At 34.3% G+C, this 24,619-nt stretch overlaps 1 non-coding gene across 1 annotated transcript; it reads left to right on the forward strand.

Annotated features, from left to right (window-relative positions):
- Positions 1–18,776: 18,776 nt before the first annotated feature.
- On the forward strand, positions 18,777–18,883 carry LOC146917477 (small nucleolar RNA R71). Its single transcript, XR_015017190.1, has one exon. It is a non-coding gene; the product is annotated as a small nucleolar RNA R71 (small nucleolar RNA).
- The last annotated feature ends 5,736 nt before the right edge of the window (positions 18,884–24,619 follow it).

The following is a 24,619-nucleotide window of genomic DNA, read 5'->3' on the forward strand; positions in this document are numbered from 1 at the left end:
TAATACTTATGATTAATATACTTTTAATTTTAAGAATATTATAACAACATAGATTGAATTTGAAAAATTCATATAAACCCTCCATAACCCCCCAAAACCCTCCCCCAACACAATTTTTGAGTTCCCCCAAATGAGGGGAATTTTTTATTATGAGTAAAAAATTAACCTCCAAAGCCCTCTCCTCCCAATGTCTTCTATTTCTTCCACTTGCTCCTTCCTTTTTTCCAAAACCCTCCCCTCCCCTCCCCTCCAAACTCCCAAACAAAGCCTTATTGTTTGTAATTATTGGCACCCTTAAAGTATATCCTATCCTTTTGAGGTGCGATCATTTTTGTTGAGTGAAGAGAATCAAAAGGGTTCAATTTTATTCATAGCATGTGATACCTTTATATACAAGTAATCTCTATTAGCTTGTACCAAACAAAACAAACTAAGTGTCAACAATTATAGAACTAACTACTAACAAACTTAAAACTAACTTTTGAATTATATTTTCAATAAGATTAACACCTATGAAGCCCCGATATAGATACGGGTGCAGGTACGATACGATACAGGTACATGGATACGCGGAAATTTTAAAATTCAAGATTAAACATTATATGCATGTAAAATACTTGAAAAAAAATAAGCATTGATTACTCTTCATTATTATATTATTATAAAAGTGACAATTTTCTTTAATTTTTTGAAGAAGCTCAATAAAAAAAATGTTAAGTTTTCATATAAATCACATTATATTTTCATTCATACGTTAGGATATCAACAGAAACATCATTAAAAGAAACTTCCTAGGACCTAACCTTTTGAAGGACACTTCCTAAGACCGCTAGGCATCAAAAAAATCTAGCCACACAATATTTTTGGATGAAATTTGATTCTCCCTGTTCCATCTTCTATTACATGTGCTTTTCGATTTTTCTTTCTCCTTCCAGTTTTGCATCCTTTCTTGATTCGGTGTTCGTATTTTTGTTTAAAATAACGTTGTTCATGCTGAAATTGAGGAAATTGTTGAAAAATAATGTTTAATTAATGGGATCTAGTTTTTCATCAAATTAATGGGTTCATGTTAGTCATCAAATAAGAGCTAATTGTATTCTTGCATCTCATAAATCTAATCCATCTTTAATAGGTAATCAACTTTTTTTTTTTTATCATTCTGCTTTAGTTATGCAATATTTTTATCACAGTTGTATAAATCTGATTTAATGTGTGATGTTTGTTAGGGGTCAACTAGTGTAAGTTTAATCTTGTTTTCTAACTGAAGCATGCTCAACGAAGTAGAAGAGAACCATTAGGGCAAATGTGAATGTGCAATCCAAATACTAATTCCCATTAGGGCAAATTTGATAAATGAAATGAAAAATAAAAGAAACAAAGTATAGAACTTGCTAATTCCCAAGGTTCACATTTGTAAAGATCAACTTCAGGAATTATATCAAGTTCAATTTCTTGACCATTGATTTTCCTCTTTAGATAATAATTGACAAGTTCTTCATCAGTTGGATGAAACCTGAAACCTGGTGGTAATCCAACTGGTGGCATAATTTTCTTTCTATTTTTTCTAGTTCTTGCAAAAGTGTTTTCACTCATCACAACCATCATTGCTTATAAATACACACACAAAAGAACCAAAGTTCCTTATCTTTGAGTTTTTTTTATTTCTCTCTCTCTCTTACCTTCTTTTTCTTTAAGGCTTTGTTTGGGAGTTTGGAAGGGAGGGCTTTGGAGGGTTGGAAATATAGGGGAAATTGGAAAAAAAATCACATTTTTTGAAGGAGTAATTTTTTAGAGAATGATAAATTAATGCTTATGGTTAATATATTTTTTTAATTTTAAGAATATTATAACAACATAGATTAAATTTGAAGAATTCATGTAAACCCTCCAAAACCCTCCTCCAATACAATTTTTGAGTTCTCCCAAATGAGGGGGGTTTTGTATTATGAAGAAGAATAAACCCCCCAAAGTCTTCCCTTCTCAATATCATCTTTTCTTCTCTTTGCTCCTTCCATTTTTCCAAACCCCTCTCCTCCCCTTCAAACTCGCAAACAAAGCCTAAATGAATTGTAGATTCTGACATAATGTTTGATACAAGCCTTTCCCTATCAATAATTATGCTAGAAGACATCTTTTATGAAGGTGTCTTTTAGCAAGTTATTCTAAGAGCATTTGTTAAAAGACACCAACTAATTTTTATGAAGGTGTCTTTAATTTTAGCAAAGTTATAACTAAAAAGTGAAAATCACACCTTGAGGTGTTGATTGCTAAAAGACACACCTTCATGGGTGGCTTCTAGCAAAACCCATATATATATATAAGGGCCTTTAATATGGTCTTGATCCTTTCTTAAAAAAAATGGTCCTGATCCAACGGTGGATTTTATTGACTGACCTACTATGACATTTTAATCGTTGTTATCGATTCGCAGTAATATTTAAAAGTTTATCTTGGAGTTGGTTTTTGGGTAGAAAAGTAGGTTCTCCTTGATCTTATTATGAATGGTTTACATTAATTACCATTGTATTCTTAGATAGATTGCTTGGCTTTTCTATAGTCAACTATTAAGCGGGGCGAATACTAGATGTACTTCATCAAAATGTGTGGATCTAGTATCTCTTATACTTTTTCCCAAAAAAAAAAAAAAAAAATTAGTAAATAGACATTTAATAGTTGAAATCGCAAAATAGCAATTTTGCCTCTTAATTTGATTTTTTATTCATAAATGGAAAAAATAGCAATTCGTAGAGGTGGTTTGTCGCGGTTGTAGTGGTGGGTTGGACGGTGTGGTGGTGGAAAATCTGGACTCGAATCTGGCGTCAATCCAGAGGGGGTGGTAGACGTTGTTTACGTAGGGAGGTTGATGTTTTAATGGTGTTTTTGTGGGTCGTGGTGAGCTATGGGTGTGGTGAGTTGTGGTTGTGGTGTTTTTGCTTGTTGGACGTCTTTGTTTTGGGTCTATATCTGTCGTCGCTAGCTCTTGTTGTGTTAGGTGACTTGTGTTTGGGTGCTTGAGTGTGGGTGGTCTTCGAGCCAATCTTTTCCCCTTTTTGACATGGTTTCTATTTGCACCACTATCCCACTTGTTGAATGCCTTACAAATTTGTTTTATAGATTCTGGTGGGCCAATTGATTTTGATTCGAGATCTGGATTTAGTATCTAGTTGTAAGTTTTTTTGGCTGGTTATGGTGTCCTCTCCAGTGGATCGGGGGATGAAGGGTACCTTATGAATTTGTTTATAGAGTCTGGTGGACCGATCACTTTTGATTCGAGATGAGTCAGTCTTCGACTCAAGTTTGTTTTGGGATAGTTATGATGTTTTCTCTGGTGGACCGGGGGATGAGAGGTGGTGGAACCCGAAGAAGCGTTGGAATACGACTTTTCTGGGTTCAAATTAGGCTCAACAATGGTGATGAGAAGATGATGTTGGGATGGTTTTTTTTAAGGTTTTTTCGGGTGAGCAGCGGGCGATGAGTGTTTATGGATTTCATTTTCAGTGGTCGTTCACGATGAAGTTTGATTTGGAAGGTGAAGTTGGGTTAGGTGGTTGTTTTCTTATGAGGGTTGATCGCAGGTCTTGGTTAGGTGGGGTGTGTTTTTGGTGTTTTTTATGGTGTTTCGCCTGTATACAGCGCCTTATTTTATAGTTTTTAAATTACCGGTCTTTGTTCATCTTGTGCAGGGATCATACTTTCAATAAATTTTTCCGTTTCAATTTTTTGTAGCACTTTTTTCAAATTTTGTACCACAATTTTAAAGGTTTTATATTTGTTTTTTGATGCAGCAAAAGACTATTTAAGTCTATATATATAATATCTTTTATTGGTGTTGATGAATGTTTATATCGATGGAGATTGTTATTTCAAAAAAAAATTCAAGTCATTTGATTAACACTTACAATTTATATGACTAAAATATCTATTTACTCGATATTAAGTTTGCTTACATTAATAAAAAAAATTATTGTTGCTCATGGAGTTTTAAAATAATTGAAACAATTATATATCACCTTTTGTTTTTGAGTTGTGTGGTGAGTGTTTTATTATTTTAAATAATATAATTTTGAAAGCTATGATTTTAGCTCATTAAAAAAGAGAATACATTCAAGAAATCCAAAGAAACTTCCGTTTATCAATGGCCAATATATATCAGAAACGTGACGCTGTCACAAAGGATATTGAACACTTTTGGTTAAAAGTAGTAAGTATCTGTTTATTTAATGTTGATGTTTATGTTTTTATTTTGATTTTAATTTTTGAAATTGTTGTAAATGTCTTGTTTACTTTAATTTTATGCTTGTGTGGTTCCTAAGTCATCACTATTTTGATTCTCGGTTAAACAAAAATGATATCGAGGTTTGTATCGAGGTTCCTAAGTCATCACTAATTTTAGTTCCTAAATCAGCCAATTTTAATGTCGTTTAATTTATAACTTCAATTTTGAATTATTTGAGTTTTGTATATGTTATATCAGTTTATGTTTTTTATGTCATTTGTTTAATATTTTAATGTCATAATTCTTTGGATCATGTATCTATAATATTCGATTCAAATAACTTTATAAATTCACAAGTTTAAACTTATATTATTAATTAATCGCGTATACCAATGTCCCTTTGTTTAATAGATTAAAAACTATTTAACTTCCCTTGAGATTAAAGATGATCCGATTGAAGATGGTGATCATGATGATGATGGTGTGATCGTTGCAAAACATTCAAATGTGTTTGTGAGTTGCTTCTTCTCTTCCCTATGATTCATATATAAGTCATAAATATTTTTTAAATCACATTTAGGTTATGGTGAAGTTTATATCTTATTTTAACATCTGAAAGTATTTCTTGTTTCAAGCTTTCACAAAGAAAAACCCATGGTTTGCAGAAGAAAGACTTGTAAAGACCTTTTTTTTTCAATGACGAGTTAGACCTACTAAAAAGGCGGGCAACAAACATGATTGTGAAAAGTGGAGTGGTAAGACCAATGCAGTTTTTTTATCTTTGCCTATTCTATTATGTAGTCTATTGATGAAGTTAGGAAACACCCAAAGATATTACTATTAGAAAGTTTAAAAGAAGTAACATCCTAATTAGATGACATTATAATATATATGTTTTATTCTATAATGTAGTCTATTGATGAACTTCACAAACACCCGGAGATATTACTATTAGAAAGTTTTAAATAAATAACCATCCAAATCAGCATGTTATATATTGTAGTCTATTGATGAAGTTCACAAACACCCGGAAAGTCGTGGTAAAAGCACGGCTACCGAGCGATCAACTAGTATTAAGAGGTTGGTGTCCAAATAAGTTTGTTTATACGTGAGACTTTGAAAAACAAAGAAAATTAATGTTGCTCATGGAGTTTTAAAATAATTGAAACAATTATATATCACCTCTTGTTTTTGTGTTGTGTGGTGAGTGTTTTATTATTTTAAATAATGTAATTTTGAAAGCTATGATTTTAACTCATTAAAAAAGATAGAGAATACATTCAAGGAATCCAAAAAAACTTTCATTTGTCAATGGCCAATATATATCAGAAATGTGACGCTGTCACAAAGGATATTGAACACTTTTAGTTAAAAGTGGTAAGTATCTGTTTATTTAATGTTGATGTTTATGTTTTTATTTTGATTTTATTTTTTGAAATTGTTGTGAATGTCTTGTTTACTTTATTTTTATGCTTCTGCAGTTCCTAAGTCATCACCACTTTGATTCTCGATTAAACAAAAATGATATCGAGGTTTGTATCGAGGTTCCTAAGTCATCACTAATTTTAGTTCCTAAGTCAGCCAATTTTAATGTCGTTTAATTTATAACTTCAATTTTGAATTATTTGAGTTTTGTATATGTTATATCAATTTATGTTTTTTATGTCATTTATTTAATATTTTAATGTCATAATTCCTTTGATCATGTATCTATAATGATTCAAATAACTTTTTAAATTCACGATTTTAAACATAATTTATTAATAATTAATCACGTAGACCAATGTCCCTTTGTTTAATAGATTAAAAAGTACTTAACTTCTCTTGAGGTTAAAGATGATCCGATTGAAGATGGTGATCATTATGATGATGGTGTGATCGTTGCAAAACATTCAAATGTGTTTGTGAGTTGCTTCTTCTCTTCCTTATGATTCATATATAACTCATAAATATTTTGTAAATCACATTTAGGTTATGGTAATTGAATTTTATATTTTACTTTAACAACCGAAAGTATTTCTTGTTTCAGGGCTTCACAAAGAAAAACACATGGTTTGCCGAAGAAAGACTTGTAAAGTTGTATTTTTTTCAATGATGAGTTAGACCTACTAAAAAGGCGGACAACAAACATGACTGTGAAAAGTAGAGTGGTAAGACCATGTAGTTTTTTTTTTATCTTTGTGTATTCTATTATGTAGTCTATTGATGAATTAGGAAACACCCGAAGATATTACTATTAGAAAGTTTAAAAGAAGTAACATCCTAATTAGATGACATTATAATATCTTTGATTTATTCTATATTGTAGTCTATTGATGAAGTTCACAAACACCCGAAGGGTTGTGGTGAAAACAAGGCTATCGAGCGGTCAACTAGTATTAAGCGGTTGATGTTCAAATAAGTTTGTTTCTGCGTGAGATCGTGAAAACACAAAAAATTATTGTTGCTCATGGAATTATAAAATAATTGAAAGAATTATATATCACCAATTGTTTTTCTGTTGTGTAGTGAGTGTTTAATCATTTTTACATAATGTAATTTTGAAAACTATGATTTTAACACATTAAAAAAAATACATTCAAGAAATCCAAAGAAACATCCGTTTGTCAATGGCCAATATATATCAGAAACGTGACGCTGCCACAAAGGATATTGAACACTTTTGGTTAAAAGTGGCAAGTATCTGTTTCTTTAATGTTGATGTTTATGTTTTTATTTTGATTTTATTTTTTGAAATTGTTGTGAATGTCTTGTTTACTTTATTTTTATGTTTGTGCAGTTCCTAAGCCATCATTACTTTGATTCTCAATTAAACAAAAATGATATCGAGGTTCGTATCGAGGTTCCTAAGTCATCACTAATTTTAGTTCCTAAGTCAGCCAATTTTAATGTCATTTAATTTATAACTTCAATTTTGAATTATTTGAGTTTTGCACATGTTATATCAGTTTATGTTTTTTATGACATTTGTTTAATATTTTAATGTCATAATTCTTTTGATCATGTATCTATAATATTCGATTCAAATAACTTTTTAAATTCATGATTTTAAATTTAACTTATTAATTAATCACGTACATCAATATCCCTTTGTTTAATAGATTAAAAGGTATTTAGTTTTTCTTGAGGTTAAAGATGATCCGATTGAAGATGGTGATCATGATCATGATGGTGTGGTTGTTGCAAAACATTCAAATGTGTTTGTGAGTCGCTTCTTCTCTTCCCTATGATTCATATATAAGTCATAAATATTTTGTAAATAACATTTAGGTTATGGTAATTGAAGTTTATATTTTACTTTAACATTTGAAAGTATTTCTTGTTTCAGGCCTTCACATAGAAAAACTCACGGTTTGCCGAAGAAAGACTTGTAAAAACACATGGTTTTCCCTTTCCAATAACTTGAAGGACTTGATTATTGAAGATGAGGTATTCGTTTTAAGTTTTTTGTTAAATTCTTCTAGAGTATGTATTTTTCATCTATGTTTTCTACCACACTTATGTTCGTGCAATTTTTCACCATAAATTATAGGTTTCAGGTATGATCATGAAGGAAATCATTCGAAGCCCACTGAAAATTATTGTAAGTTAACTTTTGATTAAAAGTTATTCTATTTTATGTTTTATACTATTAATTTTACTCTATAGTCTCTACTATGGTCTATATGCTTTGACTCTCTAATCGGAGTTGATTAAAATGGAACAGGGGGAAGCTCCTAATGAGGTGACGATTCAGTGTGGACAATAGTAGCTCCTAATAAGAGGGTTGCGTTAAGTATTGTTCCTCAATTCTAATAGACTTAATAATTTAATCTTAATTTAATCATATCCCCACAACTCTAGTTTTGAATTTGATTCTTTGAACTAATAATGCAATGAGAGATCTAAATTTCATTTTATTATTCAACTTTATAAACATTTTCAAATAAACAATGCATGGCAATATTGCAGAAATAGTTATAATCAATCAAGTCATCGTGAATATACTTAACAGTGTAGATAAAATAAGTACGTGTTTATTGAACATCCGTTTATTGGACATGTTTATTCAACATGTACTATTTCCATTTCATTCCTAACTAGTTTTTGAAATTAAGATGTTTATATATGTTATGGTGCTTTGTTTTAAAATAACAAGTGCTTTCTTTTGAGTTCGTGTTTATTGAATATCTATTTGTTGAACATGTTTATTCAACATGTACTATTTTCATTCCATTCCTAACTAGTTTTTGAACTTAAGATGTTTATAAATGTTACGGTGCTTTATTTTGAATTAACAGGTGCTTTATTTTGAGTTCGTGTTTATTGAACATCCGTTTGTTGGACATGTTTATTCAACATGTATTATTTCCATTTCATTCCTAATTAGTTTTCGAAATTAAGATGTTTATATATGTTATGATGCTTTGTTTTAAAATAACAAGTGCTTTATTTTGAGTTCGTGTTTATTGAACATCCGTTTGTTGAACATGTTTATTCAACATGTACTATTTTCATTCCATTCCTAACTAGTTTTTGAAATTAAGATGTTTATAAATGTTACGGTGCATTATTTTGAATTAACAGGTGCTTTATTTTGAGTTCTTGTTTATTGAACATCCGTTTGTTGGACATGTTTATTCAACATGTACTATTTCTATTTCATTCCTAACTAGTTTTTGAAATTAAGATGTTTATATATGTTATGGTGCTTTGTTTTAAAATAACAAGTGTTTTCTTTTGAGTTCGTGTTTATTGAACATCCGTTTGTTGAACATGTTTATTCAACATGTACTATTTTCATTCCATTCCTAACTAGTTTTTGAAATTAAGATGTTTATAAATGTTACGGTGCTTTATTTTGAATCAACAGGTGCTTTATTTTGAGTTCGTTTTTATTGAACATCCGTTTGTTGGACATGTTTATTCAACATGTACTATTTCCATTTCATTTCTAACTAGTTTTTGAAATTAAGATGTTTATATATGTTACGGTGCTTTGTTTTAAAATAACAAGTGCTTTATTTTGAGTTCGTGTTTATTGAACATCCGTTTGTTGAACATGTTTATTCAACATGTACTATTTTCATTCCATTCCTAACTAGTTTTTGAAATTAAGATGTTTATAAATGTTACGGTGCTTTATTTTGAATTAACAGGTGCTTTATTTTGAATTCGTGTTTATTGAACATCCGTTTGTTGGACATGTTTATTCAACATGTACTATTTCCATTCCATTTATAGCTAGTTTTTGAAATTAAGACGTTTATAGATGTTATGGTGCTTTATTTTGAGTTCGTGTTTATTAAACATCCGTTTGTTGGACATGTTTATTCAACATGTACTATTTCCATTTCATTCCTAACTAGTTTTTGAAATTAAGATGTTTATAGATGTTATGGTGCTTTATTTTGAATTATTAAGAGCTTTATTTTGAGTTCGTGTTTATTGAACATCCATTTGTTGGACATGTTTAATCAATATGTACTATTTCCATTCTGTTCTTAACTAGTTTTTGAAATTAAGATGTTTATAGATGTTATGGTGCTTTATTTTGAATTAACATGTGTTTTATTTTGAGTTCGTGTTTATTGAACATTCGTTTGTTGGACATGTTTACTCAACATGTACTATTTCCATTTTATTCTTAACTAGTTTTTTAAATTAAGATGTTTATAGATGTTATGGTGATTTATTTTGAGTTCGTGTTTATTGAACATCCGTTTGTTGGACATGTTTATTCAACATGTACTATTTTCATTCCATTCCTAACTAGTTTTTGAAATTAAGATGCTTATAAATGTTATGGTGTTTTATTTTGAATTAACAAGTACTTTATTTTGAGTTCATGTTTATTGAACATCCGTTTATTTTGATTACCAATATCTTCAATTGTTGGAGGTGCTGAAGCCGGAGCAGAAGCCGACTTGACATCAACAAGTGGATATGCAACTAAAATACATATCAGGGCAAAAGAAGTCGTCATGATGATTTTAGAGTTGAGAGAGGGAGAAGAGAATGATTTTGGATTTGAGAAAGAGAGTGAGGATGAGTGTATGTGTTCAGTTAATATTTATTGATATTACAACTTACTTCTTCAAATGTACCTTTGTAACTACTCCTTGTTTGGTCTTTGCTCCATGTGTAGTGTTATGTATGTACTATCTATCCCAACGACTACTCTCTAACTTGGTCTCGCCTCCAATGTATAAGTGATTAGCTGATTAAGTGATTAAATTATTAAGTGGTTAGTTGATTTATTCTGAATTTGTTTGTTTTTCAGAGTTGGTATGAGACATAATTTAGAAGCATAAGTTCTGCGAGAAAAGTGTTTTTACTTGGTCTCTCTCTTGCCTGTTATATTCTTGTCTGTTATACTTTCAGAATGTAAGTATTTTTATTCCTTAAACATTTTATTTAATATTATTGATTTAATAAATTTCAAATGTTAAGTGTTTTAATGATTAAGTGATTAATTGTTTTATTGTTAAGTGATTAATTGTTAAGTGCTTATGTGTTTTAGTTATGAATTGTTTTATTGTTAAGTAATTAAGTGTTAAATGTTTATGTGTTTAAGTTATTAAGTGATACATTTTCTTCCTGTTAAGTGATTAAATATTAAGTGTTTATTTATTTAAGTGATTAACTGATTAATTGTTGTATTGTTAAGTAATTAAGTGTAAAATGTTAAATGTTTATGTGTTTAAATTGTTAAGTGATACATTTTTTATTGTTAAGTGCTTATGTGTTTAAATGATTAATTGTTTTATTGTTAAGAAATTAAGTGTTGAATGGAGAATCACACTGTCTCTGTTTACACTCACAACCAATGCAGATGTTACGTCATCGTCGGGGTCGGAAGAGATGTTAATGTCACAGTAACATCACATCCAGCTGAAACAGAACTATGGATCCAATATTTTGAATTCACCTCTCTTCTTCAATTTATAAGTGAACTGGAACTGGCGTGTTAGGAGAGCTTATCTCTCCAAATGATAGAAATGGAGAGAGACATAAATGGAGAAGATCCTTACCCTCCATGTTGTGGAAATGTAAATTTAGGGTTTCAAGAATAATTAAATTCCAGCATAAGGTGGTCGACGTTTTTTTCTTTTTGTTTTTTTAGGGTGGGGTGATCCAAGTTGATGATGGTGATGGTCAAAGAAGATAATAATGGAGAAATATGGTTTCAGGCTTTAACAAAAGGGATAAAGGAGAACAAGATTTTGGAAATTTAGAGATGAAGAGTGTCATTTTGACAAAAACTGGTCATTTTTTTATTTTTTATTTTACATAAAATTTGCTCATTATCATACGTGGCATTTGTCAGAGACGCATTTTTTAAGACCACTTCTTCTACATCCTTGTTATAAGAAGCTAAAATATTTACCATTTGAAGGAAGTTACCTCGATTTCTAGATCCCGCTGATTCATCGTGTCCTCTAAATGCACAACCTTGAAACGTAAATAGTCACTCTTGGTGTTTATAGTCACTCCTGACTTTTCCAGTTTGCCACTACTAGGAAGAGTTACAATATTGGGGTTGAGTGTGTATCTAATTGATACAAAGTCATGGTAGGATGACCGCTCTCCTTGAGAGGATATTACAACTCAAATCCTATATCAATTCAAGAGTATTGCTGACTTCTTTATTGATTTATAAATGATCTAGATAAACCCCCACTTGAGAGGATATTTCACTAAGTTCCTAAATCATTGTTCTTGGCTTTTTCATTTGATTTATTTGTCAAATAAGAACACGGCCTTTTTTTAAGTGTGGTGTTTTAAACACTCACACTAGTTGTTGGACATCACATGGAAGGATATGATATTTTAACACACCGGTAATAATTGCAACAACAACAACAATAACATATTGATAGACGTTTGGCAAGTGCACCAAATACTATCGAAGTAGTAAAAATATCGATCCCACGAGGACTGTTTTTAACTTCAATAATTCAATTGCGTTATAAAATTAGGATGTATAAAAGTTTATTTTGTTTTGCCACTAGGCAGTAGATTTGGTTTGATTTTAAGAAATCAAATAAAAAAGAATAGATTTGATTAAGAAAATATGAGAGAAAGATGAGATCAGATCCGTCGAATCCTCTAAGTTCCCCTAATTGGTCTACTGCACCTATTTGTTATGAACCCTCTTCTAGTTTACGATGATTAACAAATTAGCCCTAATCAATCCCTTGAGTTAGGACCCTCTTCTTAAACTACAGCCCCTAATTCCTTAGGTGGTCTAATAATTCTTGAAGGTTTTACCGAACGTTAACCTATTATCACTAACAAACGATTATCTATTCCTAGACTAACCCTGTTTATTAGAACAATTCAATTAGGTCTAAGTTGAAAGCCATGGTCAGTGGTCATTCATTCTCACGAAATCAAGTTATATGTGATCAAGATATAAAAAGCATTAAGAACAATTGAATTGAATAAACTAGAATTGAATTCATAAACAAAATAGAGTTTCACAGCAACATGTGTCAATTAGGGTTACAAAGATTCATCTCGGATCTAATCTCTAAGAGATTTAGCTACTCATAATCGAGTTTACAAATAGCATAATCAATGAAATAATTAAAACATACATGAATTGGTAAAAGGATGAAGAAATCGTCCTTCTAGCCGTCTCCGATGTCTCAAAATCGCACTTTGCTCTCCAAAATCGTAACCCCTGTTCTTCAGATTGAGTGCAGTATTTATAGAAGTCATGGGCCTGACCCATCAAAATCGCTCCGCGCCTTGTATTATGGCGTGCCGCGATTTCCTCTTTACAGGAAGTGTGTAATTTTGCTTCAAAAATCGCAGCACGGCTTGAAATTGGCGTGGCGCGATTTCCTTCGAACAGACTTCAAATTTTAAGCTTTTTGCACTCCAGAACAGTATAAATTGCATGAGAACTCTATCAAAATGTCACAATAAGTCCCTAATATTACGTAATGACAGGATGTCATCACAACCCCAAACTTAAACCATTCCTTGTCCTCAAGGAATTTGCTTGCAACAGTGACAAACGACAGTAAAATAACAGTTATCTGACAAAACGATAGTACCCAAAAGTTCATTCTCCTTCTAGCTAAAGATAAGCTAGTTTGACTTGTTCGCATCCACAAATTCACAACTCGTCGCATCAAATTGAAACAGGGTTCTACCAGTCGACATGCAGGTCTACATATTACCATACGCTTGAAAAGTTTCTAAATATCAATCAAAGTCAATATCATTACACACTTTTGAGGTCTTTAGGGTTATAACGGGGCTTAGGTGAAAGGTGGGATATATTTGGATAAGTAGGCTACAAAAAATTTGAGTTAGGCATTCCTACGGAAGTTAAAGCACAAAATTCATTCCTTCAATCATTCACCTTGTGGAATAACAATCAATGCAAAGGTACTAGAGAATACTTTTAACATTTTAGGGACAATCGAGTTTGAAGTTACTCAGATTTTCAATGTTTTGTCCCTTTTTTTCATCATTCAATTTCATTCTTTTTTTTTTTTATACACCATTTTTTTGTGTGTATTTTTCATGATAAAGTTCATTCTTTGTTTCATTTTTGTTCTCTTATTCTCTAGTACCCCCACCCCAAACTTAGTTGGTTGCAAATTCCAATAGCAACCCCAAACTTAATCTTTAGCAACATTCTACAATGCCTTAACTCAGAAAATACATTAAGGGACAAGTCCTAAAAGTCTCTAGGCTTGTAATGTAGTTTGTCACCGAACAAAAAGTTCTAATCCTACCGGCTCACAATTGGTTAAGAAAGGATAAATTCAACAAATTAAAACAGGGTAGGCTTCAAAAAGGCTCACAGGACCAAGCACTTTTGCCTCAGTGTGTAATTGACAAAGACCAATCAATAATAGAGAAACAATGCAAGTTCTAGAAATGTAGTTGCATGGAAAACTAATCTAAATATAAGTAAATTGAAAAACAAGATTTGGCAATGAACCTTATGGCTGAGATTTGTGGGAGTATGTGACTACCTAGCAACGCCGTACACTTCGCCTTTGAATCAAGTCACCCCTCCTTTAGAACTTTTGGAATACCGTTTCATCAAACAACTGTTACTAAACTAGAATAGGTCACATAACAAACAAATTCGTTAATAATAAACAAGTGCAAATTTATCACAAAAGGGGAAATTAGTTCAACGGACTTTTGACAATACGAGAAATAGAAACAATACGGAATGAAAAATTGTTCAACAGAAAATAAAAATTACAACAAAACAATAAAACAAGCAAAGCTGGACCCTCAGTGATCCAGTCCCATATCCACATCATCATCACCACCAGTCCCGGGTATCCCATCAAAGAAGTCATCAGCATCTGCCTTCTCTCCTGCCTCGAAATCATCAGTGATCTCCTTCTTCATGAAAGCAGCATATCGCTCTTGGCGATCAAAGTAAGCATCCATAGACTCCCTAGACTTGTCAAACCTCTCATAAGACCCGGTGATAGGCCTCCTATGCATCTGTGCCTCTGCAGCAAACTCAGCGGAGAACCTCGGACGGTTAACCCACATGAGATCAGAGGTCTCATTCATCCAGTTAGCAGAACTGAACATATACTCTAGAACCATAGGATGAACTGAAGGGTAAGAACCATGCTGACTACTACCCTCACCATGCTCCATTTGTGGTGGCTGCTGCGGTGGTGGTGCCTCAGGTTCACCACTTCTCCTTCGCATATACTCAGCATATTTCTTCATTAAGACATCCATAGTCTTGTCCGTGATAGGCTTGGTGGTCGGAGTATGCAAATCACCCTCAAATTCTTGCACCAACTTCTTTTCACATAGCCAATTAATCATGCTCCCATGCCCATAGACCGACTTGTTTCCTTTTGCAAACATATGAATGTTGTTGGCGATGAGTTCACCAACATTAATGTGTTGTTGATCAAGAATAGCAGAAACAGTGAGCACTCGCTTGAGAGGAATCTCAGAAGAGCAAGATGTGCTCTCAAGCGTCTGAATAACAAAAGATGCCCACGCCTTTGGTATGGGCAAAAACTCAGCATATGTCAACATCCTAGCCCTCTTCCATGAAGCCCCTGGCCTACACATTTGGGCAAGCAACTCAGCCCATCGATCATCACCCCAACTTTTTGCCTCCCTCTCCAACCTCCGAACTGCACACTCTTCAGGAGCAACCAACCCAAGCAAGTTGTTGATTGTATCAGGGCTAAAATCTATGACCTTCCCTCGCACATACGATTGATATTTCGTTTCCGTGAAACGAGCGTTTGAATAAAACTCCATCACAACAGACTTGTTATTCTCTTCCGGTACCATGCTATTCAATTCTTCCCATCCTCTCTCACGAAGCATTGTGTCGAAAATGGGGTATTTCGTGAGATTCACCACATCAAACTGCCTCTCCCCTACAACCTCGAAACCCTTGCAGTAATCAAACCATGCACGAGCATCATCGGAAATGAAACGGTTAACATTGGATGGTGGAACGGGGGTTCGTTTGCGTTTGTTTTGGCTAGATGAAGGTTGGGTGGTTGTTTTCTTAGGCTTGGATTGTTGACGGGTCAATGGTTTGGAGGGTGGTTGTTGTTTGGGTGCCATTGATGAAAATTGGATGATTTGGTGAAAAGGGTAGGATGAATATGTTGGATTATGTGGATGAAGATGAAGGTTATTGAAGGAATTGATGTTGGGAAGTGTTAGGAATATGAAAAATTGGTAGAAAAGGGATGAATTTCGTGGTTAGGGTTTCTGGAGAAATTTGGGCAGAGTAACACTAGGAAAAAGGGTCGAATGGTTGGTGCTGGAAACTGCTGGGTTTTTATAGAGCCTGATAAAATCGTACTGCGATGGTATAATCGTATTACGATTTCAGTTTGTAACGGTTATTTTTTTCAAATTCTTGATGCCATCGTAATGCGATTATCCCATCGTGGTACGATTTGTCTGAAACAGAAAGGGTGCAAAATTTTTCCATTGATCGTATTACGATACCCCAATCGTAATACGATTGCAAAAGTCAAAGTCCAGGTGTTTGACTTCACCATCGTACTACGATTTTACAATCGTAATGCGATGTTGTAAAGTCAGAATGCCAATATTTTAAAATTTAAAATTTTTTCTGGACTTCTACTTTTGAAAAAAATAAATATTCTTGGAAAGGGAGATTGTGATACAACATCAGTATTGTATTACAATCTTCCTGGCAGGGCTTGCAAAAATTTTTTTTAGGAAATCCTCTGCTTGTTTTGTGTTTTGTTGTAAAAGAAAAATTAAAAGATGAAAGCAATAAATTATACCTGAAAATAAATTAGTGGGTTGCCTCCCACCCAGCGCTTCTTTATCGTCACTAGCTTGACTGATGACGATCCCTAAGGATCAGTTGATGTCTCTCCCTCTTCATTATTTGGGAGCCCTCCTTCACGGTACCTTTTCAGCTTTCGTCCCTTACCCTTATAAGTTCCTTGTGCACCAGACTTCCTTAGGTCCACAGCTTCATCAACAGGTTTGTTTCTTGCCAACCCTTCGTCACAGTACCTCCTAATTCTTTCTAAAGTATCAGAGAGAATTGAAAGCATACACCATTGAAAAGCAGCCGGCCCATTACGCATCCCACAGGGAATCCTCTTATAAGCACATTTACCACCTGGACCAGTGGTAGTAGTCTTTGTTTCATTGTTACCAGTTGTCAATCCCCCATACTTGTTGTCACGGATGTCTCCTGATGATTGTTGTTGCATCTGTTCTTTGCTTACTTTCAGTTGCTTAGCACCCTCTATTACTCCAACATCTTCAATCACTTCTTTTCTGTCTATAGATTTCACACTTTCCACTTCCGTAGATTGAATAGGTTGAGATTTAAGGGATTTATCTTCGACTGTTTCTTCCACAACGTCAATCCGGTAACACTTGGGATTCTCATCTTGGTGCTTCATTGCCTCAAAGATATTGAAAACAACCTGCTCATTGTGGAATCTCAACATTAACTCTCCACGTTCAACATCAATCAAAGCACGACCAGTTGCAAGGAAAGGTCTTCTTAGAATGAGTGGCATATCCTCATCTTCAGCCATATCTAAGACCACAAAATCTGCTGGGAACACCAAGTCATTAACCTTGACTAGCACATCTTCAAGCACACCGAAAGGATAAGAGATTGACCGATCAGCTAAAGTAATGGTCATTCTTGTTGGTTTTGGTTCCCCACACTTAAGCTTCTTCATCATTGAAAGAGGCATCAGATTTATACTTGCTCCCAAGTCACATAAAGCTCTTCCAATGTCTACCGGTCCAATTGAACAAGGGATAGTGAAAGCACCAGGATCCTTCAGCTTAGGTGGCAGCTTCTTTTGAAGAATAGCACTACAATTCTCAGAAAGTGCAATGTTCTCATCATACTTAGGCTTCCTTCGCTTAGTCAACAAGTCTTTCATGAACTTAGCATATAACGGCATTTGATCAAGGGCTTCGCCGAAAGGAATATTCACCTGTAGTTGTGAGAAAAGTTGCATGAACTTCTTGAATTGCCCTTCATCCTTTTCTTTCTTCTTTGAAAGGTGAGGGTATGGAAGCTTCACATATGATGGAATAACCTGTGGTTTATCTCCATCTTTCAAAATTTGACTCTTCGACTTCCTCAAGATCGAATCTTCATCTATTAATTTCTCACTTTTTTCTCCCTCTATTTTTTTCTTCCTTTCGTTTTCAACTACTCCATGATCATTTTCTTTTTCAACTCCACCTTCATCATTTTTTTCAACTACATCATCCTCCTCTACCTCAACTACATCATCAACCTTCTTTGGAGCTTTTGGAACTAAAGGTGTCAAAAACCTTTTTGCTCCTCAATTCAATAGCATTACAAGACTCATTCTTAGGGTTATCTTTAGTGTTACCTGAGAATCCGCCTTTACTTTGTTCAGCCAATTGCTTAGCTAATTGCCCCAGTTGAGTTTCAAGCAGCTTCCTAGAAGCTTCATTATTCTTTCTTTCAGCTTCTTGACTCTTCTTCATCTCCTCAAAGTTGCCTTGAGTCATCTTCATAAAATTCATCATAGTTTCCTCAAAAGCTGATGGCTTCCTTTGTTGTTGTTGAGGAGGAGTGAGCATCTGAGAGTTCAAAGCATTGTTGTTTGAGTAGCTTAGATTTGGATGCTTATTAATGCCTGAATTGTAGTATTGATTCTGCCTTTGATAACCTCCCATGAAGTTAGCTTCTTCATTTGATCCTTCTGGAACACATTCACCGTTGGGATGTTCTTCACCACATAAGTCACACTTGATTGCAGCTACTTGTTGTTGTTGATGGGCCAAAGTGAAGCCTTGAAACTCCTTAGTTAGAGCTTCAATTTGTTTGTTCATCGCTGCTTGGTTAGCAAGGATAGCAGTTTGCTCACTTACTCCAAACACTCCTCTTTCTTTCTTCTTAGCTTCAGCACGATACTCATTTCCAGCCATGTTTTCTATCAAAGCTTGGACTTCATGATCAGTTTTGCTCTTGAGACTACCTCCCGCGGAAGCATCTAAGAACATTCGAGTGTTTGGTGTTACCCCCTCAGTGAAGATTTGGAGGTATTGCTTCTCGGTGAACTCATGATTAGGGCATCTCTTGAGAAGCAAATTGAATCGCTCCCAAGCATCATACAATGATTCACCTTCTCCTTGCTTGAAGTTAGAGATCTCCATCTTCTTGTCCCAATACTTAGACATAGGGAAGTATTTCTCCAAGAACTTCAGCTCTAACTCTTCCCATGTTTGGACAGTACCGTTTGGAATTGTTAGCAACCAATCTTTTGCTCTTCCCGTCAAGGTGAAAGGAAATAGCCTTAGCTTCTTTTGTGCTTCAGTCACGGTGGCTGGTTGCACACAAAACTCGCAGGTTTCAGCAAAACGGCTCAAGTGTTCATGAGGACTCATAGCTTCAGTCCCATCGAATTGCTTGTCCCTCAAACCGTTGAGGACAGTTGTCTTGATGTCGAACGCTACGGGGTTAGCTGGTTGAAAAGTGTGGGTCAGTTGACCGCGATGAGTGGCTAACCCGTAGTCTCCAAGCTTAGGTCTCGGTGGTACAACTCCTTCTCCTTCCATAGTTGCAGATTTAGGAGAAGAGATTGTTTCAGATTCACTTGAGAGTTGCTCCGGTACTTGTTCTCGAACACCCGGTGGAACGGACTGAGCTAACCTTTGCGATCGGAAGGCTTTCCGAAGTGCTCTAGCAGTCCTTTCAATTTCCGGATCGTATTTTAAGTCGTCTGAGCTCTGTTTACCTCGCATAAACAGCAAAATACCTTAGTAGCACTGCACAACGCAAAGTAATCAAGTGAATATGAAAACAGAAAAATAAAAAATTAAAAACAGAAAAATTAAATTGCAAAAACCCTAAATTATAACGTAATTGCCTTGTTGAAATAATTCAACAGTCCCCGGCAACGGCGCCAAAAACTTGATAGACGTTTGGCAAGTGCACCAAATACTATCGAAGTAGTAAAAATATCGATCCCACGAGGACTGTTTTTAACTTCAATAATTCAATTGCGTTATAAAATTAGGATGTATAAAAGTTTATTTTGTTTTGCCACTAGGCAGTAGATTTGGTTTGATTTTAAGAAATCAAATAAAAAAGAATAGATTTGATTAAGAAAATATGAGAGAAAGATGAGATCAGATCCGTCGAATCCTCTAAGTTCCCCTAATTGGTCTACTGCACCTATTTGTTATGAACCCTCTTCTAGTTTACGATGATTAACAAATTAGCCCTAATCAATCCCTTGAGTTAGGACCCTCTTCTTAAACTACAGCCCCTAATTCCTTAGGTGGTCTAATAATTCTTGAAGGTTTTACCGAACGTTAACCTATTATCACTAACAAACGATTATCTATTCCTAGACTAACCCTGTTTATTAGAATAATTCAATTAGGTCTAAGTTGAAAGCCATGGTCAGTGGTCATTCATTCTCACGAAATCAAGTTATATGTGATCAAGATATAAAAAGCATTAAGAACAATTGAATTGAATAAACTAGAATTGAATTCATAAACAAAATAGAGTTTCACAGCAACATGTGTCAATTAGGGTTACAAAGATTCATCTCGGATCTAATCTCTAAGAGATTTAGCTACTCATAATCGAGTTTACAAATAGCATAATCAATGAAATAATTAAAACATACATGAATTGGTAAAAGGATGAAGAAATCGTCCTTCTAGCCGTCTCCGATGTCTCAAAATCGCACTTTGCTCTCCAAAATCGTAATCCCTGTTCTTCAGATTGAGTGCAGTATTTATAGAAGTCATGGGCCTGACCCATCAAAATCGCTCCGCGCCTTGTATTATGGCGTGCCGCGATTTCCTCTTTACAGGAAGTGTGTAATTTTGCTTCAAAAATCGCAGCACGGCTTGAAATTGGCGTGGCGCGATTTCCTTCGAACAGACTTCAAATTTTAAGCTTTTTGCACTCCAGAACAGTATAAATTGCATGAGAACTCTATCAAAATGTCACAATAAGTCCCTAATATTACGTAATGACAGGATGTCATCACATATATCAACGTGAGTAGTTTCTCTTTATATAAAATCGAGAATCATATCATTGGAGAATACGACAAGAGATATATTCGGTATAATGATACGTACTCCGAATTACCGGTATGTGTTGTATCTCTTTGTCCTTGAAGTGGCAGCTTTGTTGAAAAGCATCGAGAGAATCACTTATTTGTACTTCAAAGATTAATATCTTCTTAGTCGAATCAGAGCTAGACACGTGATCTTCAGTACATGATCTACGTGAGTGTCTTGGTATTTGAATATATCAATCACTCGCATGTTTTCTTGGCCATATAGCTAAGTAGGCACGAAGACATCTTATCACGCAGATGATCATCAGGTTTAGACATGGTTTGGACAGCTAGGCACTGTCGCGTCATTTTTCGGAGATCAAGGCTATTTGATTAGCGTTTGACTCACTTGATTATTTCACGACTGAACATTTAATTTTTAAGAAAAAGGGGAAAAAAGTTCAAACACCCCATTTTTGAAAAGATTTAGGGTTCGGGGGTTAGTTACATAAAGGGAAGGTGTTAGCACCCTTTATGTACGTAGTACTCTACGGGAACCTTTTGATTTTATTTAATTAATGTGCTATAACTTGCTTATTTTTTTATGAAAGAAAGAAATTGAAATGATTAAAAAAAGGGAAGACCTAATTATCTACATTTTATTGATTTGGAAGGACAAGGTCCTCTGCCTACGTACCCGTGAAGGATCAAAATCACGTAGTTCGTGGTTAAAAAACTGACGTTTGATTGGTTGTGTGTTTTTTATTAGTTTGAAAAAGGTTTTAAAAAAAATGGAAAAGCCAAATGGCAAAAAGAATTTGTTTGTGTTTTTTATATTGAAAGAAATATGACTCGAAGTAGAATTAAAATTTGATTTGAAATTTGATTAAGAAAGAAAATAAAAAGAACGCTCGCTTGATCGAGAAATCAAGGTTTATTATGAAAATAATGAAAATATTTTTGTGATTTTTGAATATTTGTTTTGTTTTTGAATAATAGCTATACTAGAATTTACACTAACGGAGCATAAAAGGATAAAAGCGTTGGTACTTCGTGGTGACGTTGGATCACCACGAAAACCTTTAACCTAGTCTAGAAACAAATAAGAGGCATACACACACGCACGCACACATGCACCTAAAGCTATTACATAAAGCCTATTATACATGCTATGGTCTGCGAGAAAATAAATAAATTACATTAAGCCTATATTTACATTCTAAATTCTATACAAGATGAAGAAAAGTAGATAAATTACATAATGCCTAATTAATACATTCTAATTTCAAGCAATGATATAAAAATAAATTAAAATGCATGATAAACTAGACTAAAAAATGCATGAATGCTTTTTACAATGGCCTAATATATATTCTAAATTATGTGCAATAAACTACAAATTAAATTAAAATATGAAATGCTAAAACTAAACTAAAAGTATGCATGAGCTACTTACATTCAAGTCTAGCGTACAAAAAAATAAATAGCAAAAAGTTAGATATGCATAAACCTAAACTAAAAATGAATGAATGATTTTGCGTATTGGAAAATGAGTGGAGATAATTAACATGCTAATAAAAAAATGAAATGTGACGAGTAGAAATAAAATTAATGGAAAAAAAATGCATGAGAAAATTAAACAAGATGCAGCAATAAATATGAATGCAGGGGATGCAAGCAGTGACCAGGGAGGTGTAAAAATCAAAAAGGACAGATTGGGCTTGAAGACAACCGAATCGGGTCGGTTCACTAAAAGGGTTTGGGTCTGCAGATGGGTCGATCCAGTAGTATAAATAGGGTGTGAGCTTGAACCGGTTTGGATGTTGGGTCGAACCGGTTTGAGGGAAATATATAAGGGTTGTGAGACCCATTTACATTCATTTTCAAAGGTTCTTTCTCTTTCTATCATCCTTTCTCTCTGTTGGTTCTACTCCATCCTCTATGTTCTCGTTCTCTCCCCTATCTTCTCTCAAATGTTTTTTTTCACAATTCTTGCTCTTATCTTTTCTACTTCTTTTTGATTCTTCTTTTCTTTCTTTTCTCAAATTTTTTAACAAAGAACCCAACAAAAAAAACAAATAAACAGAATCAAATGAATCTAACGAAAAGGAGTGTTACCGCTTTTGCTATGGTTCGAATTGGTTTCGACGGTTTGTGCTTGACCTTGGACCGGTGTGTTGGGTGTCTCGACCAAGGATTTGTGTTGTGCTTCCGTCGACGTCTGCTTTTGCGGCGGTCGGTTTGCGGCTTCGTGTTGTGACTGGTTTCGTCCCCTTTTCCTTGCTGCTGTGCATGTGCTTGATTGGTATGATGTGGTGGGTTTGATTGTTGTGGCTTGAGATGACGGTTTTGGATCGATTGGCTTATGTTGCTTGCGACGGCGACGGCGGAATCGTGTACGGTTTCTGTGTGTGTGTCGATGGTTGGAACTTCAATCTGTTGTGTCGCGTGACTTTGTGAATGACGGTTTTGGATTTGTGATTTGCGATTACAGTTGGTGCTGTCGATTTGTTGATAGTTGTTGATGAATTGGGTTGTGATTTGGGATTTTGATGCCGTGAATGAGTATGGGTGAGGCCGATTGGTTTGGTTGCGGATTGAGGGATGTTGAGGTTTGTGATGTTGAAACGTTGTTGTGGGTCTGGATTGTGGCAGTGTCGATACTGCTTGTGTAATTGCGTGTTGATTTTTGCTAATGAATTGTGGGTTTTGATGAAATGATTTGCAGGTTAATTGTGTGTTGGTGAATTTCGGCCGATGAATTTTGTGCGTTGAAATTGGCCCCCTGAATGTGTGATTCTGCATATACTTTTATAGTACAAGTGTAGGGGATTAGGGTCTGTTATAGAAGCAGAAAAAAATGCACCTTGGATTGGAATGAATTGGAGTAGGGCGTATTTCTGTTCCTATGAAAATGTTACAGATGAACTGTGAACTGGATTGGACTTGAATCTAGACTGTTTTTGGTGGATTGGGACTTGGACTTATCATGGACAAAAGAACTAAGTAATAATAGTAAAACAAAAGGAAAAAAAAACAAGATAAAGGCTAATCGTAATAGTGAGGTTAAAAAAAAAAAATGAAGACTAATAATAATAATAAAATTAGAAATAGAAAGTTGGAAATTGGGTAAAAGATGGAAATTTAAACTAAAAAATAAAATAAAAAAAATAAAGAGACCGACTCGGAACCAAAATGAGGTATTTTAAAATACCTCTCTGCCGAAATTTTTACCGAAAAGTCAAAGACTTAATCAGGGTCAAAGGGCGCGTGTCGGTGTATGAATGTACGATCTTTAGGTCAAAAATTGGGGTATGACAGATGCCCCTATTTAAGTTTCTTCGTCCGGAGATTTGAAGATGGAATCTTTAATTCGATCGGAGCGAAGAGACTTAAATAAAAAGTACACCAATTTTGGACCTAAGATGCTATGAATGCTCGTGAAATGCTTGTATGAATGCAGGACGACAAAGTTGACTTGACTGAGACGAGAAACAACGACGGGATACCCAAATTCATTGAAGAATGGGATCCGACTCCTCTAGGGGGAATGTAGTTTCACTGGGGAAAATGACCGTCTACTATCGTATTGATTGAGAGCGGTAACTTTAATGAAGAAGAAACTTTTTAGTGACATCTCTAGAACAGCTAACGCTGTGGATGACACTTTTGAAATTGATTGGCGACGTCTCTAGAACAGCTAACGCTGGGGATGACACCATTGAAATTGAAACTGAAATTTGAAATTGATTAGCGACATCACTGGAACAGCTAACGCTGGGGATGACACCATTGAAATTGAAATTGAAATTGAAATTGAGATTGATTAGCGACATCACTGGAATAGCTGACGCTGGGGATGACACCATTGAAATTG

The sequence above is a fragment of the Medicago sativa genome, chromosome 6, assembly GCF_051527215.1.
Source record: "Medicago sativa cultivar Bolivia chromosome 6, Bolivia_mono, whole genome shotgun sequence".
In the NCBI taxonomy this organism is placed as follows: domain Eukaryota; kingdom Viridiplantae; phylum Streptophyta; class Magnoliopsida; order Fabales; family Fabaceae; genus Medicago; species Medicago sativa.